At 39.2% G+C, this 19,586-nt stretch overlaps 1 long non-coding RNA gene across 1 annotated transcript; it reads left to right on the forward strand.

Moving 5' to 3' along the window:
* The first annotated feature begins 14,983 nt into the window (after positions 1–14,983).
* Positions 14,984–17,336, forward strand: LOC124166985. Its single transcript, XR_006866552.1, has 3 exons — positions 14,984–15,411; positions 15,506–15,577; positions 17,231–17,336. It is a non-coding gene; the product is annotated as an uncharacterized LOC124166985 (long non-coding RNA).
* Positions 17,337–19,586: the final 2,250 nt, after the last annotated feature.

Genomic DNA, 19,586 nt, shown 5'->3' on the forward strand with positions numbered 1-19,586 from the left:
ATATTTCATGAATTTCAATGCTCCATAATTGTTGAGAAGCATTTAAAAAAGTTCCCCGAACCAAAAACATTTTCAACAGCACCCCATCACTTAGGGTTTCTGTCCATACTCTAGACTTGCAGTTCATAGAAAGTTCATATAAGCTTTGCGAGATCATGAGTTGATTCAATTAAGAAAAGAGAGGAATACAGGTTTCTGGTGAGGAAAGAAACGCGGATTCCCTAGTACTTGAAACTTATACTTTTAGCTTTTCAGACATACGTTAGATTGAAACAAGTAAGTTAAAAATGGCGGTAAAAATAAAAACAAAGTGGCACAACAAACATAAGCAGTAATTGTACATTTAACAGAATAACTTATGTGTGGTATATTTAAATGCTAAGCAAAAAAAATAATATATATATGTAGCTGATATTAATGCCTTGAGTTACCACTTGGTACTTTTATTAGATAAATTGCGCTTTGAAAGTCTATCATCTATCTGAATCGTGAGGTGTCATTCATTAAACAAATAGTTCTAATAATTCAAGGACTTCACATTTTACTATACGTCGTAAATTAGTATTTTGATAAATATCAAAATTGGGACTCGTAAGGTTTAGAAATTAAAGTACTCGGCAAATATTGACTGGATTATGGAATCGAATATTTCAGTACAAATAAAAACTTCTTCGTTAAAACACTTTGACGCGGCCACATAGCCCAAAAGGAATTTTAATTACCCTAATAAAATTTGGTTAAACACACTCTTTGGAAACAACATCGTCTATACAATAAACCTAACAGTTCATAAAACGTTGGCCTAAGCTTTCAGAGGTCGAGGGTGGATTTGATATGGCCGTGAGGGAAGTACCTACGTAGGGTTCTGATAAAAAAACATCGATTTTGGTGGACTTGTAATTTATATTTCGCTGCATAGACACACCGCAGGTTGAAATGAGCAAGGTAGAAGGCGTAGTGGAGGGGAATGATCGTGCGAGGAGTCGCCAACCCCCATTCGCCCCCTACATGCAATCCCTAGGACCGCGGGGGTCCCGAGAGATTTAGTGAAGAGAGGGTGGTAGACCTCCTGGAGAGCGCGAAGTTATTGGAGTAAGGCCCTCTCCCCACCCGAATAGGACACTCGGGGTCATCAATCCATAAGATAGAAGCTCAGGCGCCTCCATCCCCTACTTATTCCCAACAGAAAAAAAATCCGCCAGCTGAACAATCGTCTACGACTTATTGCTTTTCTTGGGAAATCAAAGCATTTGCGACAGCCCATGATGATCAATCAATATGGATCAAAAAATTGCTAGCGATTTTTGGCCAAAAGATACAAAACATGAGCAACAGTTCAATGGATTCAGGGGAAGTAAATTTATTTATATCATAAAAGAAACATATCCACATAACACACTTCCATATTATCTCAATAATTGATCGGATATAAAGAAAATATTGGTAACTCACTGTAAGAACAAGATTCAATCGATCAGCTCTAAATTTACATGCAAAACTAATATAATTCGGTGATATTAGGAGGCTGTCAAGATATGTAAAGAAAATGAAAGACGAAGACCACATGACGCTATTCACTGAGGTTAAAGTTTTTTCATTTTTACTAGCGGGGTTTGCGAGTGATATCTCATCCTTTTAAGATATCTGAGAGATATCTGTGTACTAAAAAGCTATCAAAATCTTAATTTATAGAGATATAAATTGTTTTTTATACCGTACCTTTATCAGGCTATCTCAAAATTGCTTTGCAAGTAAAAATATATTGGCAATTCATCCCCGTTTGAGTCGTCGCTAACAATCTATCTCTGGTTTACGCCACTCCTGCCATTGAAAAAGGCAAATTTCTATTGAAAATATGAAATGGATTGTCATATGATGGGTAAAAATAAAAGTGTACAGCAAGTAAAAATATACTGGCAATTCCCCCCATTTGAGCCGCCGCTATCAATCTATCTCTGGTTCAGGCCACTCCTGCCATTGAAAAAGGCAAATTTCTATTGAAAATATGAAATGGATTGTCATAAGATGGGTAAAAATAAAAGTATACAGGAAGTAAAAGTATACTGGCAATTCCCCCCATTTGAGCCGACGCTATCAATCTATCTCTGGTTCAGGCCACTCCTGCCATTGAAAAAGGTAAATTTCTATGGAAAATATGTAATGGATTGTCATAAGACGGGGAAAATTGCAAGCATGGAGAAAAAGTAACCCTTGAGCTAACAATATATTTTGACAAAACACTGAAAATGTTTGGTCAATATGCAAATCAGCGATTAGTCCAAGAGCACTTGGAGTCCCTTAAGGCCGTTTTACACGAGGCACGGAATTGCGCAGGTTAGAGCAGCATTTATTTCTAAAATGGCGTGGAATTGCGCGAATGCGTGAACGAAATTAGTACAGGGGCTATTTTGCCGTCTCGCATCCACGCATTTTCGCATGTGTTCTAACAATTCACCGCTTTACACGACGCAATTCTGATTGCACCTTTGCACGTACGTCAGGTTGCGCAATTCCGTGTACCGTATAAAACGGCCTTTAGACGAGTAAAAGCCGCGAAAAGTTCCTACTTACAGCACACCTGACTCAGAAAGCTGTGTTGGGGAAAAAGTGCGCGATTTCTAAAGGATTTGGGATGAGCATATACGATCCTGCCTTATCCACCCTGCACTCTGATCCCCTTGACACTGGGGGATACACCGCCAAAGGAAAAGGGGAAGGCAGGCTCACATTTATTCATTCCTGTGACGAATGTCCCGCGAGAGATGGGCTAGCGAATTCCCACGAATTCACTTTGAAATCAATATCAACGGGGACTTTTCCACCTCTTTGCCTGGTTGGGGAAAACTTATGAGGCTCACCTTTTGTAGCCATGGGAGCGGTTGAGTACAGCCCACCATTGCGATGCGAAGGGACTGCGGGAGATTCAGATTTATGGGGCTGCCTCGGGATTTGGCAGGGATGCATTTTATCGCGCTACAAAATGCTTTGGATCCATGCCTCTGGACGCGCTTGAATCGATAAAATCGTCACGAATATTTTGCCATATGAGTGAAACTATTTCGAAACCCACAGACGTTCAAATATATTTGTTCAGTGGCTTCTTCATCATAGACTCTGTTATAACATCTATATAGCGATAAAAATTCCCATTTTCTTATGATGCGTTGGAGGAAATGTACGTATCTAATTTCATCATGAAATAAAACATAATTAATTCTATAAGTTTTCCACTAATACCCTGTTTCACACTAACTTATATAGGTAAATCTATACTTATGGCAGTGGGCACGGACGAAGGTTGATCTGATATAGGAATGATGAACGCACACGAAAGAAAATATTTCAAGATATTGTCATAGATATGGCATATGAGGTGAGGTACTGTGATGGTCACAATATCTTACTCTATCTGCGACATGTTGGTAGATTTGTTCGAGTGTAGTTCAGCCCCAACTTAAGCTAACGGCATACGATTTTCATATATTCAGGATAGCACATCTAGTTATTTCTCCAGAAAACCTTGCATCATGGGAATTTATATTTGAGTGAGTCCTAAAGCCTCACCCATTCATGAACCAAGGACCACATGATCATTAGACGAGGAATATAGCCATTAAACCACCAGGTGACTTGTAACCCAATACCATAAAAATTTCAAATTCAAGGAGAAACATAATTCTGCAACGGAACAAGTGCATTAAGCAAAGTGTTGAAATAAACCACTCTCAATTCCCACCTTAAAATTATATAAAATCCTGTTTCACGCTATGTAATATGAATTCATAATAAAAAATCAGGTTTACAGTAAGGAATAGTATCTAATAACAGGAAAAAAAGCTCATCCCTTATTTCTGCCAGCATGACTTTGTATATCATGATCTTAATATATCCGTTACGTGCTTGATTACTCACCAGTAGACATCACGAATAAATCACAATTCCATTAATATCATCAAAAGGACAAAACTTCTTCAGTGAACAGCTTGTCACCTAGGAATCAAATTTTAAGACAGACTTCAGACAGAGTCCTTCAACTTGAAGAAAGAGGCATCCACAAAAAAAAATTCATCTAGGAAAAATATTAAAAGACAGGCTTCCAACCAAACCAATGAAGTGCAGTGGAAACGACGAAATGGCTCCAAACAGGAGAGTCCTCCAGGTAGAACAAGGAGGGATTATCCCATGGAATGGGGAGGGAAAGATGTCTAGAGGATGTGCGGTTGCATGTACGGAGGTGGGAAGGGATGCTGTGCGGTCGGTCCGAGTTATTTATGTGGAGTCTGGGGAAGAGAGAGAGAGAGAGAGAGGGTGGGGGTTGGATAGGGCGGAACTAGGATTTGCTGAGGTTGGGAAGGGGATGATTCGCAGCACGCCCGGGACGCCTTCGTCTAACTCACAGCCCTCTCGCTACGGCCCCGGCGGGGGCTTTGAGTGAGAAAGGATGCCCCCCGCAACGGAAGCTGCAGGAGTGCACCAGGAGAAGAGGGCTCCAGGGACCCCCAGAAACTCCGCCCCCTCAACGCCCAGGGCAAAGTGAAGGGCCCCGGCCAAGTGCGCCTGTCTTTCTTCGTTTTTTTTCGGCTCACCGACGATGCTTGCTTACCCGCCCAGAGTTGAGTGTTCACGCGGAGGACCAAGTGCCTTGACCCCCGCACTGCTGGAATGGAGCGACGGGACACGGCATTCCGGCTTGCTATCATCTACCTACCTACCATTCCTACTTAGAAACCGTACACAACTGTCGCATTTTCGCTTTCCCCCGCAGCTTGTCCACAGCTATCTAACATAATGTAAAATTCCGCTCATTTCTCATTTTTAAGCACATGTAAAGATTTAAGATTATTATAATTATGATTTATCTCGAAGGACAAAACTATATGCTAAAGGTTAAAATGGAAAAGCTTTTCTCCAAAAAGGCTATTCGAAGCCGAGCGAATCCGTTTTCAGATCACGTTAACGCACATGAGTACTAGTAAACACGGTATTCCGACTTGTACAATTCCTTTACTGAAACCGTATACGACCATTTAATTCCACTTGCCCCTGTGGCTTGTCCACAACAATGTAACATGGTGTGAAAGGACCTACGAGGAGCCCGACCAATTGATACACGTCAATTCAATCACGGACAAAAAAAAAACATGCATTTCTAATTTTAAACACTAGATGAGACTTAAAATAATAATAATTTTTATATCTCTCAAGGGAGAAAATCTTCTTTGCTGCAGTTAATTTTGGAAAGAAATCTTAATTTTTCTCCAAAAAGACTATCCTAAGTTGAGAAAATCAATATTCAGTTCTTTAGAACTCACATAAGTACTAATAAATTTTCGACTTTATAGTCACCCCAAGGAAGTCAAGTAAGGTTGTTGTATACCTATATACAAAGAAGAACAATAGCTACAGGCTAAAGTTACTTTAATCTAAAATTCTATTCAGTAATGACTCAAATATTCCCATCCAAATTGTGGAAATCTATATCAAGTTATATCGCAAAGCGGTATATTTTCTCTATACTAGGCAGAACTTACTTAAACAAATATATTGAAGGGCCCTAACACTGGTAGTATGCCGTGAAAGTTGGAGACACATTAAAGGAGATAAACTAGTTATCAACCCCTTGCATGCTGAATCCTTTTTCGAGTAAGAGTTAATAAAATTTTTCGTGGTTACAGCATTTTCCTATGCCCTCGCAGCCGACAATAAAATATCTGAAGCCGACTACTTTAAGCTTGCTTTTTCACACGCGAAATGAGTGGCTGTAACCCGAGTAATGTTTAGATCGCAAAGTAAAGAGATAGCAATAGGGTGAGGTAACTTGCATTAATATTCATTTGATACGATGGAATACAATACTTACGTGATCAGTAGTTACGCCTTTCATGAATATCTATGGGGTCACAATAGCAAAAAAATATAATTGAATACGGCAGATCTCATTGAAGCACACATAACTTTGTGCTTTGATTCAAAACGAATTCCGTCTTGTGATATCACCTTAAAATTTTTGAGATATTTTTGAGACACAAAAATTTTAGATAGAAGGACTAACTGGCATATTTAAACATATTTTTCTTATTATTTACCGAATAATTAGTTAATTTTATCTATTTAACCGAGAGTAGCAACTGCATCGATGCTTTGGTCTAAAAAATCGAGACTTGATTTGGTTTTATAAAAAAATGGTGAAATACATATCTACATTAATCCTCGTTGAATTAATACGGTGTGACACAAAAATACGCTCCATATCACTAAGACCGTTAATGTTCGCCAGCTATTTTTCCAGACACAAATATTCATCCATTCAATCGTGTAACCTTTTCACAATCCTGTCGATGAGATTATTTCCACAGCTGATGAATTCCACTCGGGTGCTTGCAAATTTTCCTCCGTAGAGGACTAAGTCTTAACACCGCTTGCGGTTCCCTTGGGAAAGGGAGGAATGCTGTGGAACAACGGGCCCGCGTGTATTCCGCCGATGGCTGCGAAGGAATGCCTCCCAGCGGCACCCCATCCCTCGCCCGGGAAACATTCCTTATCTCGTACGCACTTGCGACGTGCGGGGAGTTTTATCCGCCCATTCATCCATCTATTCTGGTAATGCCACGACTCACATCCTCTCCTCCCCAGTACAAGCCTACGGATGTGCACTGTACTTAATCTAAACAGCTAGTACAAGATTATATTCATTCTTGTCATTTCGTGAATTGCTAATCACGTGGATGAGCAAACAGAGAAATAAATTATTCGTGGAACAAATATTAGCTAACATTTTATTTAATTTATTTAAGTCTCAATGCATTGCGGATTTATAAAAGCACTTATAAACATTATTTTTTTCCTATAATATTTCAAATTTTCACAAAAATAGCTTAGAATGTACCTTGATTAAATACTTTACAACAAACTGAGTTTCGATGAGCTAAGAATAACCGAAGTGCTGACTTATTTTTCAGGCAGAATTTTCTTTGCTGTAGAATTACAAAAAATCAATGCAGAAAAGTTCATGTAAATGTAACGGGAGTAAAATGAACCGAATGCAATAATGAAAACAATATACCAATGCAAATAATATGGCAATGTAAGGACACCCCCATTTTCCTCGAAAATGAGAATGAGAATTGAACTACATTTCAGTTTCATCCACCTTTTTTCGTTGCCAGCATTTATCTCAGCACACACTTCATTCAAGTTAGCAACATATTTTATCCTCGTAGTGAATACAGTTAAAAAAAACTGCAGTGTGAATACAAAGCATAGGCCTTCATACAGGGTGTAAAAATAAAACAATAAAATATTTCAATCCTCAACCGAATTTATTTAAGCATTTCAATCATCAAAATGACTTAGCAGCTGCTCTAAATCCATCCAGCTTTGATTTGAGCTAAATTATTACCCACTCTCAACCCGAATTCACTATTATCTTAAACCGAACAAATTCCTCACGGGGTTAGAACACTCATATATCACTCTGAGAGCGCGAGCAAAACTTTCCCCAGTGAAACAATGGCTAAATATATTACAAAACTCAGGGTGGCACCCAAGTTCCTCCTGGGAATCGAGATATTCCTCGCCTGGAACATCTCAACCGTGGCGTGGATACGCTTAATTTTTCAATCCATCCGCGAAACGAGCGAGAATTTGTTCTCGCTCTGCACACCTGCCCTTCTTTACCGCCATTCACCATCCTTTCCATCTGCCTGGCAGTCGAACCTATCATTTTCTTCCAATGACAAGTCCAAAAAAAAATACAAAGCACGAGCGCTGATATAAAACACACGCGCAGTCGAAAGCTACAAAATATTTCTCCAGGAAAGAATGCATATAAAAGATGGAGAACACACTACATACACGTTTCCATACACTACGCAGTTGTGTAAGGGAAAGGAATGAAGGAAAGTATAGTCATGTATTCACACAAATTTAAGCAGACATGCCCACCAGTGTGAGCATACACACATGCCAAATGAGAATAAAATATGTGCAAAGGTCAATTTAAAGGATAAAGTAATTGTCAAGGTAAAAAAAACAAAGAAATATTAAGTTGAAAGACAAGGGCAAATGGTAGGATTGAATAATTGAAAATAGGGCATTTATTAAAGAATATATATGCATAAAATATGTCTCAAGAACATCGAACACGAAAAACTAACGATATAAACAATGGGTGAATAGTAGGAGGGATTACATGAAATATTGGTAATATACTCAAAAGTTTGTACAAAAAATAACTCTCTCTTGTAAAAATATTCTTGAGATCTCAAGAATATTTTTACAAGTGAGGTATAGGCCAAAGACGTTTCCTAAAACGTTCGTCTCGTTTCTTTCTTGTTGGATCACGAACCGATGCAAACTTTTCTCATCATGAATTTTCGTAGAGCACACATGCAGATCCCTGCCTAGCAATTCCCAAGGTGAGAGGTGGAAGAAATATGGGGTGAGAGTGAGAGGGATTTCCTTGATCAATGTATTCCCGACAGACGTAGGCGCAGGGGGAGCAGCCACCGTTCTGTAGGGAAGGAGAAGCAGTGCTACCAACTGCCATCTCATCAAAATCCTATGCAACTTTCGATAATATTTACTTAATTTTCCAAAGCAGTACTCGTTTTTAAACTGAATTATTAATCATAAGTTAATACGCTCATACGAATTTATCATGCCAATTGAAATTACTAACGTGAAGGTAATTATCTATATATTTGAATATACTTGAATTTTTGCAAAAAAATCGAGATAAAATTTATATTTAACAATTTATGCAATAAGAGAAAAATAGGTAAAGAATCATGTTGATACTCGAAAAGATGAATAAACATAAATTACTCTATCCTTTTGAAAATATAGCTACGTGCTCATGAACATTGAACAAAAATGCAGGAAAATTTTCCAAAATTGGCAACACTACAGTTTAGAGGAGGAAAATTTTGGGAAAGAAGAACACTGTTGAATTAAAAAATGACTTAACAGGAATGAAACTATCGGTTCGAGAAATCGGAAAAATATAAGGAAAAAATCCCAAAATTGGCAACACTGCAGGTGGTGAAGGTGAATCTACAGGAGGTGAATTGTGGGAAAGAGGGTGAGCGAGGAAGAATCGGTGGAATGGGTAAAGAGGAAAACAACTTTTTACGTTCACGTACAAACACACACAGACACACCTTCCCGAACTACCTTTGGGCGCGCCATTTTCACTTTTCCTCTCATCCTCCACCGCACCCCATCATCCCACTCGGGCGAAGAGGGGAAGTGGCAGGGGGTGAAGAAGAGAGGATTGACGCGTTGTCGCGAATATCTCAACGAGGCGAGAGGCCTCCCCTCAACCCCGCACACACGCATCACATTTTCATTCCCCGATTTCCCGAAAACTCACCCTCACTCTTTCAGTTTTACCTCCCGCTGTCCCTTAGGAAAAGCAAACCCTCTTGCAGTACTCGCCCCCTCCCCACCCAATCCCATTTTATCCGCCTCGATACATTGAAACCATAGGGAAGTTCACTTTCTCAGTCGATAATTTGAAGTATTCGCGAGGTACTTTGATTGATCGATATCACAGCTTTTCTTTACGACTTGATTGATCGGATTACTAGATTCATTCCTCATATCTAAAATACCAATTTTAACATATTGAGAAACCAAAGCCTTAAACAATTTTCCAAATTTTGTTGATCACAATTTCCATTGGAGAGCGTCTTTGCCTCAAATCGTAAGCAGCTCATTTTGGGCAAAATTTATCGATTTCATTCAGCGAGTAGTAATAGATGGTACATGTCCACATGAAGCATAACTAAATTCAAAGCCAAGTCAAAATATAAAAATAATTGAAAAATATTTTTATGCTTAGTGGCTCACTTGAAAAATTTGAAAATATTGCCTCCCCAGTTCTTGGAGTTCGTCAGACCATCAGAGATACGAAGCAAAGCAAGGGAACTTATAACCCTACGTGACACTGGATGAGATTGAACTTCGTCACTAAATATGCACACTCTTGCGATGAGAAGACTAAAATATTTAATAATTGGCCGTTCATAATTGAAGTAGATTGCTGGGTAAAATGGAAAATTATTTTTATAACCGCATTTAAACCTTAATATGTTTGTTACGCTAGCGGCTTTTCCAGGGATTCCGTTTTAAAACACTCCATACGAAGGTAACAGTAGAAAATTTACCTTATTTACACTACAGATTTTATGAAAGTTGACGTAGGGTACATACTGAGAAAAGTGCCTTATATTTTTTCCCTTCATTTGAAAGGAATGCTATTGCTAAGATGTGATAAATAAAATCGATGCTTTTCAATTTTAAACAAGGTAACGCTACTCAGCGTTGAATTGAAATGACGTACATATTATTGCACCTTCTAGTATTATGACAGCAGGTATTTATTGAGTCATGTTGAAATTTTCGTGAAGCAAATACAGCATTTCCGTATTTTTGTAACTAGGGCTGTAAACATTTGGGAATAAAATAATAAATTTTACCAGGTAAGCCAATGTTATGAATATCCTAATTGCGTTTTTAATGACATAAAATTGTGCCCCACAATATCAAATAGTACAAGGTCAATACAAAAATTTTCAATCCATTACGCTACCTTGGTTTGACAAGGTTCTAACTGACATTTTTGCAAAATTTGGTGTTTTCACTCAAGATAACTAAGTTTATGTTTCTCTATGTGTGGCACCGGTTTTTATTCATCTATGTAAAATAATAACAGATTTAGAACAATGACTAAGTTCCAACTGCAAGGAGAAAAAACTAATATTTGGTGTGACAAGGTTCTAACTGCATTTTACTTATTTTATTACTCATATAAACATGTAAAAAAATAAAATAAATAACTTATTTTCTTAAAGTAATAATTACTAATGCCTAAAATAGGGGATGCCTAATTTAGGCATCCCCTATTTTAGCAGAGAACAAAACCCGTTCCAACCCACAAAGAAAAAAATTCACCTCTCTCTTCCTACCTCTCCCTCCATCACCTTAATTCTATTCAAATATTTTCATTTCCGCTCCGACTGTCTTTCGAACACGTTTCCCGAATCCCACACGGTGTTAACGTGTCCTCCACCCTCGAATATTTCTTCTTCCTCCCCCGTTCGCCTCTTATACTTGGAGATGGAACAATCTCTTTACTCCCTTCTCTCCTCTCTCCATTCAAATTCTTTCGACTCTTCGCCAGGGAAGCTGATGGGGAGCGCCATGTGCGATTCTATTCGAGTCGATGAGAAATGAAAGTGAGAGAGGTGAAGACTTATTCCGCACCAACTACTCGCGAGCCCCTAGGTTTCCCATAATTCCCTTCGCCTCCCAGTCAACTTCCATTCTATAAGGGGCTAAAGAGTAAAGTGCAAATTGACTCTGTCTCTTCCAATTACGGTCGAAAGTGGCTCCACGGCGGATGGGTTGGTTAGAATTCCACTTTTCCCTGATCACCGATCAATTTCTCAGCCATGCCACCTGATTTGCGAAAGGTTCCAACAAATATTACACTGGAGGCATAAAGTCTGTTCATACACATATATTTTTTTTAAGCCTCCAAGGAGTACTGGGTACGCTAAGAGTAAATCGAAGTCCCACTTTAACCTTTGAGGGTATTTATTTGACCTATTGAAAATGATCATCAATATTAGTGGTAAAATGGGAGTACCCAACGAAAAACGAAGCAGAAAACAAAACGAAGAGAGCATAGCGAAAGTGACGAGGAGGGTTTTTTCAAAAAAATAATGAGTCTACTTTTCAGTCCTAATCGTAATGGCGGATTCTTGATAATATCTCTGAGGATAATAATTTGACCCGTTTGAAATGTCCATCATTCCTTCCAGACTAGCTTCTCCATCAACCCAAGAAGGAAACGGCCTGTATAATTCCATGAGGCTAATAACTTAGCCTCTTTAAAAAGACATACGACGCGTGTTGTTTTCAACGGATAGACACCTACAATGAGAAGAAAAAAAGATAATCGGCTTGGGGAGAAGATCCCACAACGCACGTTTAACACGGAAAAAAAAGTTTCAAGATGCGATGAGAGATCAGCTAGTTTGAAACGGAGCGATCAGTAACAAACCAAGAATCACGAGAAAAAAGGGCATAAAACCAACCAAGGCAAGGCAAGGCAAGGAAAGATCTGCAAAAAGGGTCAACGGCAAGTCTTTCACAGAATAATAGCCTGAAAATAAGAAAGCTCTTATTATGCAGTGCTTTTTTAAAGTTTTTTATGCATGCATTAATTAGAAAATGACGAAAGCCCTCACATTAAATACTGCATGCGAGTCACGGCATTCATTACGGCAAGGGTGTGGCGGCGGGGCTTACTTTATGTCCTGGGATCCAGAAGAGGCATTCTCAGCACGGAGATATTTTATGAGGCCCTTGCAAGAGGGTTTCATGCACCGCCCGCATGCCTACCTGATCGAGCTCAACCACATCGCCCTCTGACGCCTTTCCAAGCCACAATGGCGCCTGCAGTCCTGAGTATGGTAAGCGATGCATTCGAATTGCTAGTGGACAGTAGCTTCCAGGCAATAGGCATAGTATGAACGAAAGTTTTGATGCTCACATGTTTCTTCTAAATCTATGACCTTTTTGGACTCCACTTTGAACTGCCATCTGTAGGAAAACTGCAATCTAGCAAGATGTTTTCTCTAAAATTTCGACATAAATATTTAAGAAAACGGAAGCATGAGTGAATCCAAACGTTTTCCTCACGTTAACGATCAACAGTGGAAATGGGAGAAATTAATTGAAATTAAATGATTTTCAAAAGAAGTATCACTAGACGGACTTCTCTTAACCAAATCGACAGCATTTTTAAGTCTTATGATACCATAATGGGGTACACAATAGCGTATTGCAAGGGAAAGTACAATCGTTGAAAAAAAGAAAATAAGGGAAAATAACACCATGAATCATTGTGCGAATACAATGAGTTTTCACCAAATAATATGATATTTACGCATGATAATTTGGGAGGCAGTAGTTTTACTATAATAGTATTTTATGAGCAACCATTGCTACCTCTCACTTCGGGGATATTTTTCGGGGGTGTCCAACGCCTTGTTCCCAGATTTTATCCTGGAACCCAGTATTCCATATCCAATTCCATTATAAAGTATCTTGCATCATCAGCAAAGTTCTCAACCCACTAACCTACCACGCTCCTCTTCACTAAACATATCACTCAATTTTTTTTTTTAATTTCGGTCATTTTTCCACAATAATTGTATACCATTTGTATTATTCGTGTTACTCATCAGGATGGACACCCTCTACACGATGAGGCACAGGTCCCTTTTCCCTCTCACCCAATAAGGACCACATCTGCGGGGAGCTGCGTTCGCCACTTCACCAACAGATCACCCTAATTCGATCGCATCCCCCTCCATACACACACTGGGAGTCCGCTGAAACGCACCAATCCGTTCAGTCTCCGCCGTGGGTGGGCCGGACGAAAGTCAGCATATCAAACGGGCGCCAGAATAGATTGGAGGGGTGCAGGAGGTGGTTTGAAGTGGGGTCTTTGATGTAATCGAATGACGGAGACTGTGTCAACCGGGTTCGTCCACCAGGAGGCGGGGAAATAGGGCCCGAAAGGGGGAAGTGAGATGGCCAATTAACACTCGTGTCTACCCGTGATTGCTTACAACTAAAAGACGATTACATCCGGGCGATTATACATCTCGTTTCCCTCTCGTTATTTCCCCTTAGCAGCGGCTGAGCGGAAAATGCCCACGCGTGAGGGGTAAGGGTTTACAATTTGAGGATATTTCGACGCTTTAATGGGTGTCGGCACTTAAAAAGGGGTGAAAAGCATCAGGGGTGAGGAGCTTATAGGCCATCTCATTGGCCACTCGTGAAAGGTGGGGACTTGTCCAGCTCAAAGGGTGGACTTGCCATGAGGAAAATTTGAAGCTCCCTCTTCGCAATCAATTACCTGCTAGAACGATTTTTTAATCAAAGAATTAACCGTTTAAGGTACGTGGGCACTATTTCTACGAAAACCTTATAAAAGCTTTGCGGATATTTTCGATTAAATGTAACACCTCATGAAAGTTTTGAGAATGCTGATAAAACAAGGAAATAGTCTAATCGTATTTCTTTTTCCAAAAATAGTAATTTAAATTAATTATGAAAATCCAATCATCATAATAAATGAAATATTATCCAAATTTTACCATCACAAATTTTGTAACGTAGAGTTTCAACATTTTTTTGTGAAATTAGGATAGCAAGGCAAACATGAGTTATGTGAAAGCTGTTATCAAATAAAGACAAAATGATGTTTAAGAAAAGAATAAAGTGCGTAATTCGTAATCATTAATCAGGACATGCCTTACGGATTTCATTAACAACACGCTTAAAACCTGGTTAGGTGAAACCAATTATATTTTTCTTCTCATGAAACTAAGTTACTAATTTAAGCGATAGTGAATTACCCTCTTTTACTAATGTTTATGGACACCGAAATTGTTCTCGATTAAAGACAGTGAATCATGTTCATTTCTAGAAATTTCATACATATCCATTATTATATAACAGACTAAAAGCTATGACTGTAGACCAAGTTTGATATTTTCCTCCATATTACACTACAGGAAGTAGAATCATTTAAGGCGAAAGGTGATTGCCCGGTAAACGCGTTTTCTAATTTAAGCGGTGATAATGAAAATATCGGAGTGAAATTTTCGCCATTGCATAAAAGTTAATGTATATGTTCTCCCTAGCTTATCCAAATTTACATAAAGTGGAAATTGCAATTTTAACACGTAGGAATTAAGTGAACGCATTGTGTTAAGCAAAAACCAATCACAACGGGAAATACCCAGCTACGTTAATAGTCAATTGCGAGTTTTAAAACCAAGAAATACACATGCATTAAGTCATAAATTGCCGAATAATAATGACTAAAACAGGAGCCGTCGTAGGGCGTCGCTTGCGGCGAGGTGAGGGTACTAGAAGGACTTGATCGCTCGGCAAGAGGAAGGGAAGGCAGCGGTAGCACGGCAGGGGGAGGGGTCGGGTAGGGGAAGGAGCGTCCTCCCTCTTTCTTCGAAGCTTTGAGCTGCTTGATGGACTTAAAGGGAGGTAACGAACGACTCAGGAGCGCACAGGATAAGAAGTAGCATCTTGCAGTCGTGTGATCTTGTCACTTCTAGACAACTCCGAGAGAGTTATCGAGTTTCGATTTCTTCGGCTGGGGATTCTGGTCGCACTTTCTTCGATCGTGCCCATGCGACGCTAATTTTTTTCATTGTTGAATTTTGGTTTTGCCTGAGTCAAACAAGAAAGCTTATCGATGGAAACTACTAATTCTAAGAGGGACTATCGACGCAGCAAAAAGGGAGCCTTATTCCTGTCGGCAAAGAGGAAGAAGAGGTCAGCATAAAGTATCAGGAAGTGGCGAGTGAAGTGAGTATTCAGATATGGCAATACAATGCATATATTATTATCTATTTGTAGCCAATTTTTAATATTTATTAACGTTTATCCACCGACTTTTCAGGAAATTAAGTACCACTGTAGATAATCCATAATATTTAGACCCAACTCATCATTTGAATTCTGAAGGCTTAATGTAAGTATACAGCTGTTATTTCACATTTTTTCTTTGAGTAATAGTTTAAATACGAATTTTTCTAATACTTATGAAATCATTCTCCATTACAAAATCACATACCCCAATCAAAGAAAATCGACTTTGTTGCTGTAGAATAAGTACCATATCTAAGTTCCAAAGGATGTTCTTAGAATTATTCTTAGAATTCCACTTCTTTACGGTAAACAGGCTCATATTCCGTAAAGTTCTTTAGAAATAATATCCGTAAAATAAATTTATGTCCTGAGTAATACTTAATTTTCTATAACGCATGGTAATCGTATTCGGACTTCCTTTTGTGAAGCTTTGGAATAGACGGGATTTGGGAGGTGTATAGGGCGGACGAAAATAGATTGGTTGATAATTCTCTCTATGTTCTACGCTTCCGATATTATTGAAGGAAAAACTTAATTTTTCGCGTACCAAGTTCAAAGTAGCCTCCGCTGAGGTCTGATATTCTTCATTTAAAGTCTCATATTTGATCTTGAGACAAATTTAACTGCGCAGACGACAATTTAGCGAAAATCTATGTTTTTCCGCGGGTTGGCCTGTCAAATAAGAAGATAAAGATAAAATTTCCTTCCACTCAAATTAAGTATCTTTTATTTTAATTTTAGTCCATCCCGCTGTTGTATGCTTCAAATTATAGAGACAAAGACCAATCTTCCTAACACACACACACCGCACTTCGCACGAGCCTTGCGCGACCACACGGACCACATATCCTCCCATTTATCCGGCATGTGAGTCTCACTGCGCACTAGGGCTGGCAACGGCAGCGGCCGCTCGAACTGAGAGGGGAAATAGCGAGGGCAGGGGGACTGGCGTCAGGCAGTCGACACACCTGATCCAAACTCCAGCTCATATTCCGGAGTGTGGGATCATGTTACATGAATGGCTCAGAGCGTCTTGTTATGAGGATTCGTTCCACGTAATGGCTAGTCCAACTTGACAACACGATCGGAGTTAGGTTGAAATGCAAAGAGGGAAATAATTTTCACAATACTTTTGACACGCTAGATGACATACATGAATACATTTTATTTGGGATGAATAAATTACATCGTATGCTTTTGCTAGCAAGTTTGATGCAAATTAAATGCAATGAAGAATCCTTATTTTCTGTGTGATAAAGACTTCGTTTCTAGCGGACACAATCATGCACAAGGGACACTGCTAGAAAATAATATTTTAGCCTTGTTAATTATGGCTAAAAATTTGGCAATTAAGTACAATTCACTACTAGTTCAAACCCATCCAAGACGCCTTTATGAAGTATTGTCTTGCGCCAGATTCAATGAAAGCTTTTCCCTAGAGGTTATTTGAGACGAAAATTCGTATAGTTTCGCTGCACGATGGACAGAATACTCTCGGGATACATCACCTTCTGAAGAAGAATACTTTTACCCCAGGTTAATAAATACCTTGAATCCGTTCACGTTCGCTGTAGCTTTGAGCATTTGGCGTGCTGAACTCAAAGTTAATTAATTACGTTATTTCAATGATATAATTCCATCTGGGAATTGCAGCACACCCTTAGTTTATAATTTTCTAAGCTGCTTTATATGCTATAATTGCTGCATATAGTACTTACTATTGCTTTAATACATATGGATTTGTTTTGTATTTCAGGGACTCATTGGACTTAAGTACAGAAGAAGTGCATAATCCGGGTCTTGATTCAGCAATCAGCCTGATTAATGGGAGATTTATCGTTGACAGACAGCTTTTCTTGAGAGAAATTCGATCTCTTGAATTCCATCGAACGACGTGCCTACTAAGCAGTAATGGATATTTCAGACTATTGTCTACGTCCACAAAATCTCTTGTTTGGCGCTTGGATTTTCAGTGTCCTTTTTGTAAATTAAAAAGGACAGTATTTAGCGAACCCAGCCACCAAGATGTGGAAACTGAGGAGAAAATTGGGGAAAACGTAAATACTTCCTTAAAAATTGCAGACAGTGCAGTTTGGGGGTTTATGTCAACAGGAGGAGGGCATGCCAACTTAGAGGAGGCATTCTCTACCATAGGAATGCGTAGTATAGACAAGGCAACCTTCGGAAAATGCGAAGAAAAATTAGGATAGGTAAGGCTGATAAATGTGTGATTGGGCATCGCACTAAAAGGTTGCTTCACTTGGATGTTAGAAATAAATATTGTTCCATGTGCGCCTATTTAGAAAAAATAGGGGAATCGACTACTCGTGAGAAATGCTATAAAAATTGGAATTCCTCCTCGGGGGCTATGGAAGCCGATAAGGTTGTCAATGCATTTAGATCTAGCATGAAGCTGCATGGTTTGGAGTATCATTACCTTATTGGAGATGGCGACTCCACTGTAATGAAAAAAGTGAGGAAATTAGTTCCATAAGGTAGACATGTCAAAAAAAATGGAATGCGCTAATCATGCTGTGAAGTGCTACACCAAAGCTTTATTTAAAATTGTTGACGAAGGGCCCGATTTAAAAGCCATTTTAACGAGACAAAAAATTCTGCGATTAAAAAAAGCAGCTCGCGGAGCCATTGCGCATAATTCTACAACAGGAAATAGCGTTGAATCCTTAATTAATGACTTGAAAAATGGACCTAAGCATGTGTTTGGGAGTCACGCACAATGCCGGGATTACTTTTGCGAAGCTGCTGACAGGCACCTGAAGACTTTCAGTGCCGAAGAAAATGCTGGCCTAGAAAAAATTGAGTTGGCTTTGAAGCCGCTTGTGCGCAAATCAGGGCAGTTAATTACCAACGACACTAGTAATCATGCGGATAATTTTATGTCACTCGTGGCCAAATTTTCCGGTGGTAAACAAGTGAACAGGAGAAAAAGGGGGTCATACCAACACAGGGCTTATGGTTCTGGTCTCGATTTCCAGGTTGGCCTATGTGGAGGTATTCAGCTTGGTAAGTTCTCAGTGGAAAAAGTCCCCACAAGGTGTTTAAATTTACTTACCAGCGAAGACTTCGGCGTGTACAAGCAGTGCAGAGGTGTTTAGCCAAGAAAGGCGTTTATAAACAAAAAAAATCTCTCAAAGAAGAATGATGGAGCTGATTATGGTGAAATGTGGACATGGACAACGAAGAATTGCAGAGAGAAGCGGCCGCACTAATGAAATCATTGGAAGTTAATCCAGCTTCAAGAAATAGACTGGAGAAAGAAACTCAGGGTCAATCGGAGCAGGAAAGATGGTGGGAAGAGGAAGAATCGCCTATCGTCGTCCAACTTCGGTATTATCTGCAAAAGGCGCACGACAAGTAAATGGGTCCCGATTGTGAAACGCCTTCTGTACAGCACTAAGTTCACCAATGAAGCGACTCAGTATGGGAAGATGCACGAAAAGGAAGCGATAAGGAAGTACGAGCAAATCTCAGGACGTCGAGTATCGCCATCGGGATTATTCATTGACCTAAATCAATGTTTCCTTGCCGCTTCTCCGGATGGCATAACCGATGACGGTGGCCTTATTGAATTGAAATGTACCAAGTCGGCGGAAAATTTAACATTGGAAGATGCAGCAAAAACTATTAAGTGCTTTTGTCTTGACAAAAACTCTCAGTTAAAAAAAATTCATAATTACCATTATCAGGTGCAAGGTCAATTGCATGCCACAGGTGCGCCATTCTGTGAATTCGTGGTATGGACGAGGCAAGATTGCCGCTATACCAGAATTTTACGGGATGACGAATTTTGGTCGGAGAAAATGGAACAAAAATTGTTTTATTTTCTACAAGGAGGCTCTTCTGCCAGAGATAATCGATCCTAGAGCTTGTAGATCAATGGATATTAGAGAACCCTTTTGGTCCCCCGCAAATGAATGAAATTAATCATGTAATTTGAGGCGAGACGTTGTTAGTGTGTCATTTATAATTGAAAATTTTTGAAGAAAATAATTAAGTGGAATATTTTAGCTTCTTTTCAATAGCTTACGTGTCCAATATATTCTATTCTAATGTTTATGCTTTACTTTGTTTTCCTGAAGCGCTTTTTGCAT

The sequence above is a fragment of the Ischnura elegans genome, chromosome 10 (assembly GCF_921293095.1).
Source record: "Ischnura elegans chromosome 10, ioIscEleg1.1, whole genome shotgun sequence".
Classification (NCBI taxonomy): Eukaryota; Metazoa; Arthropoda; class Insecta; order Odonata; family Coenagrionidae; genus Ischnura; species Ischnura elegans.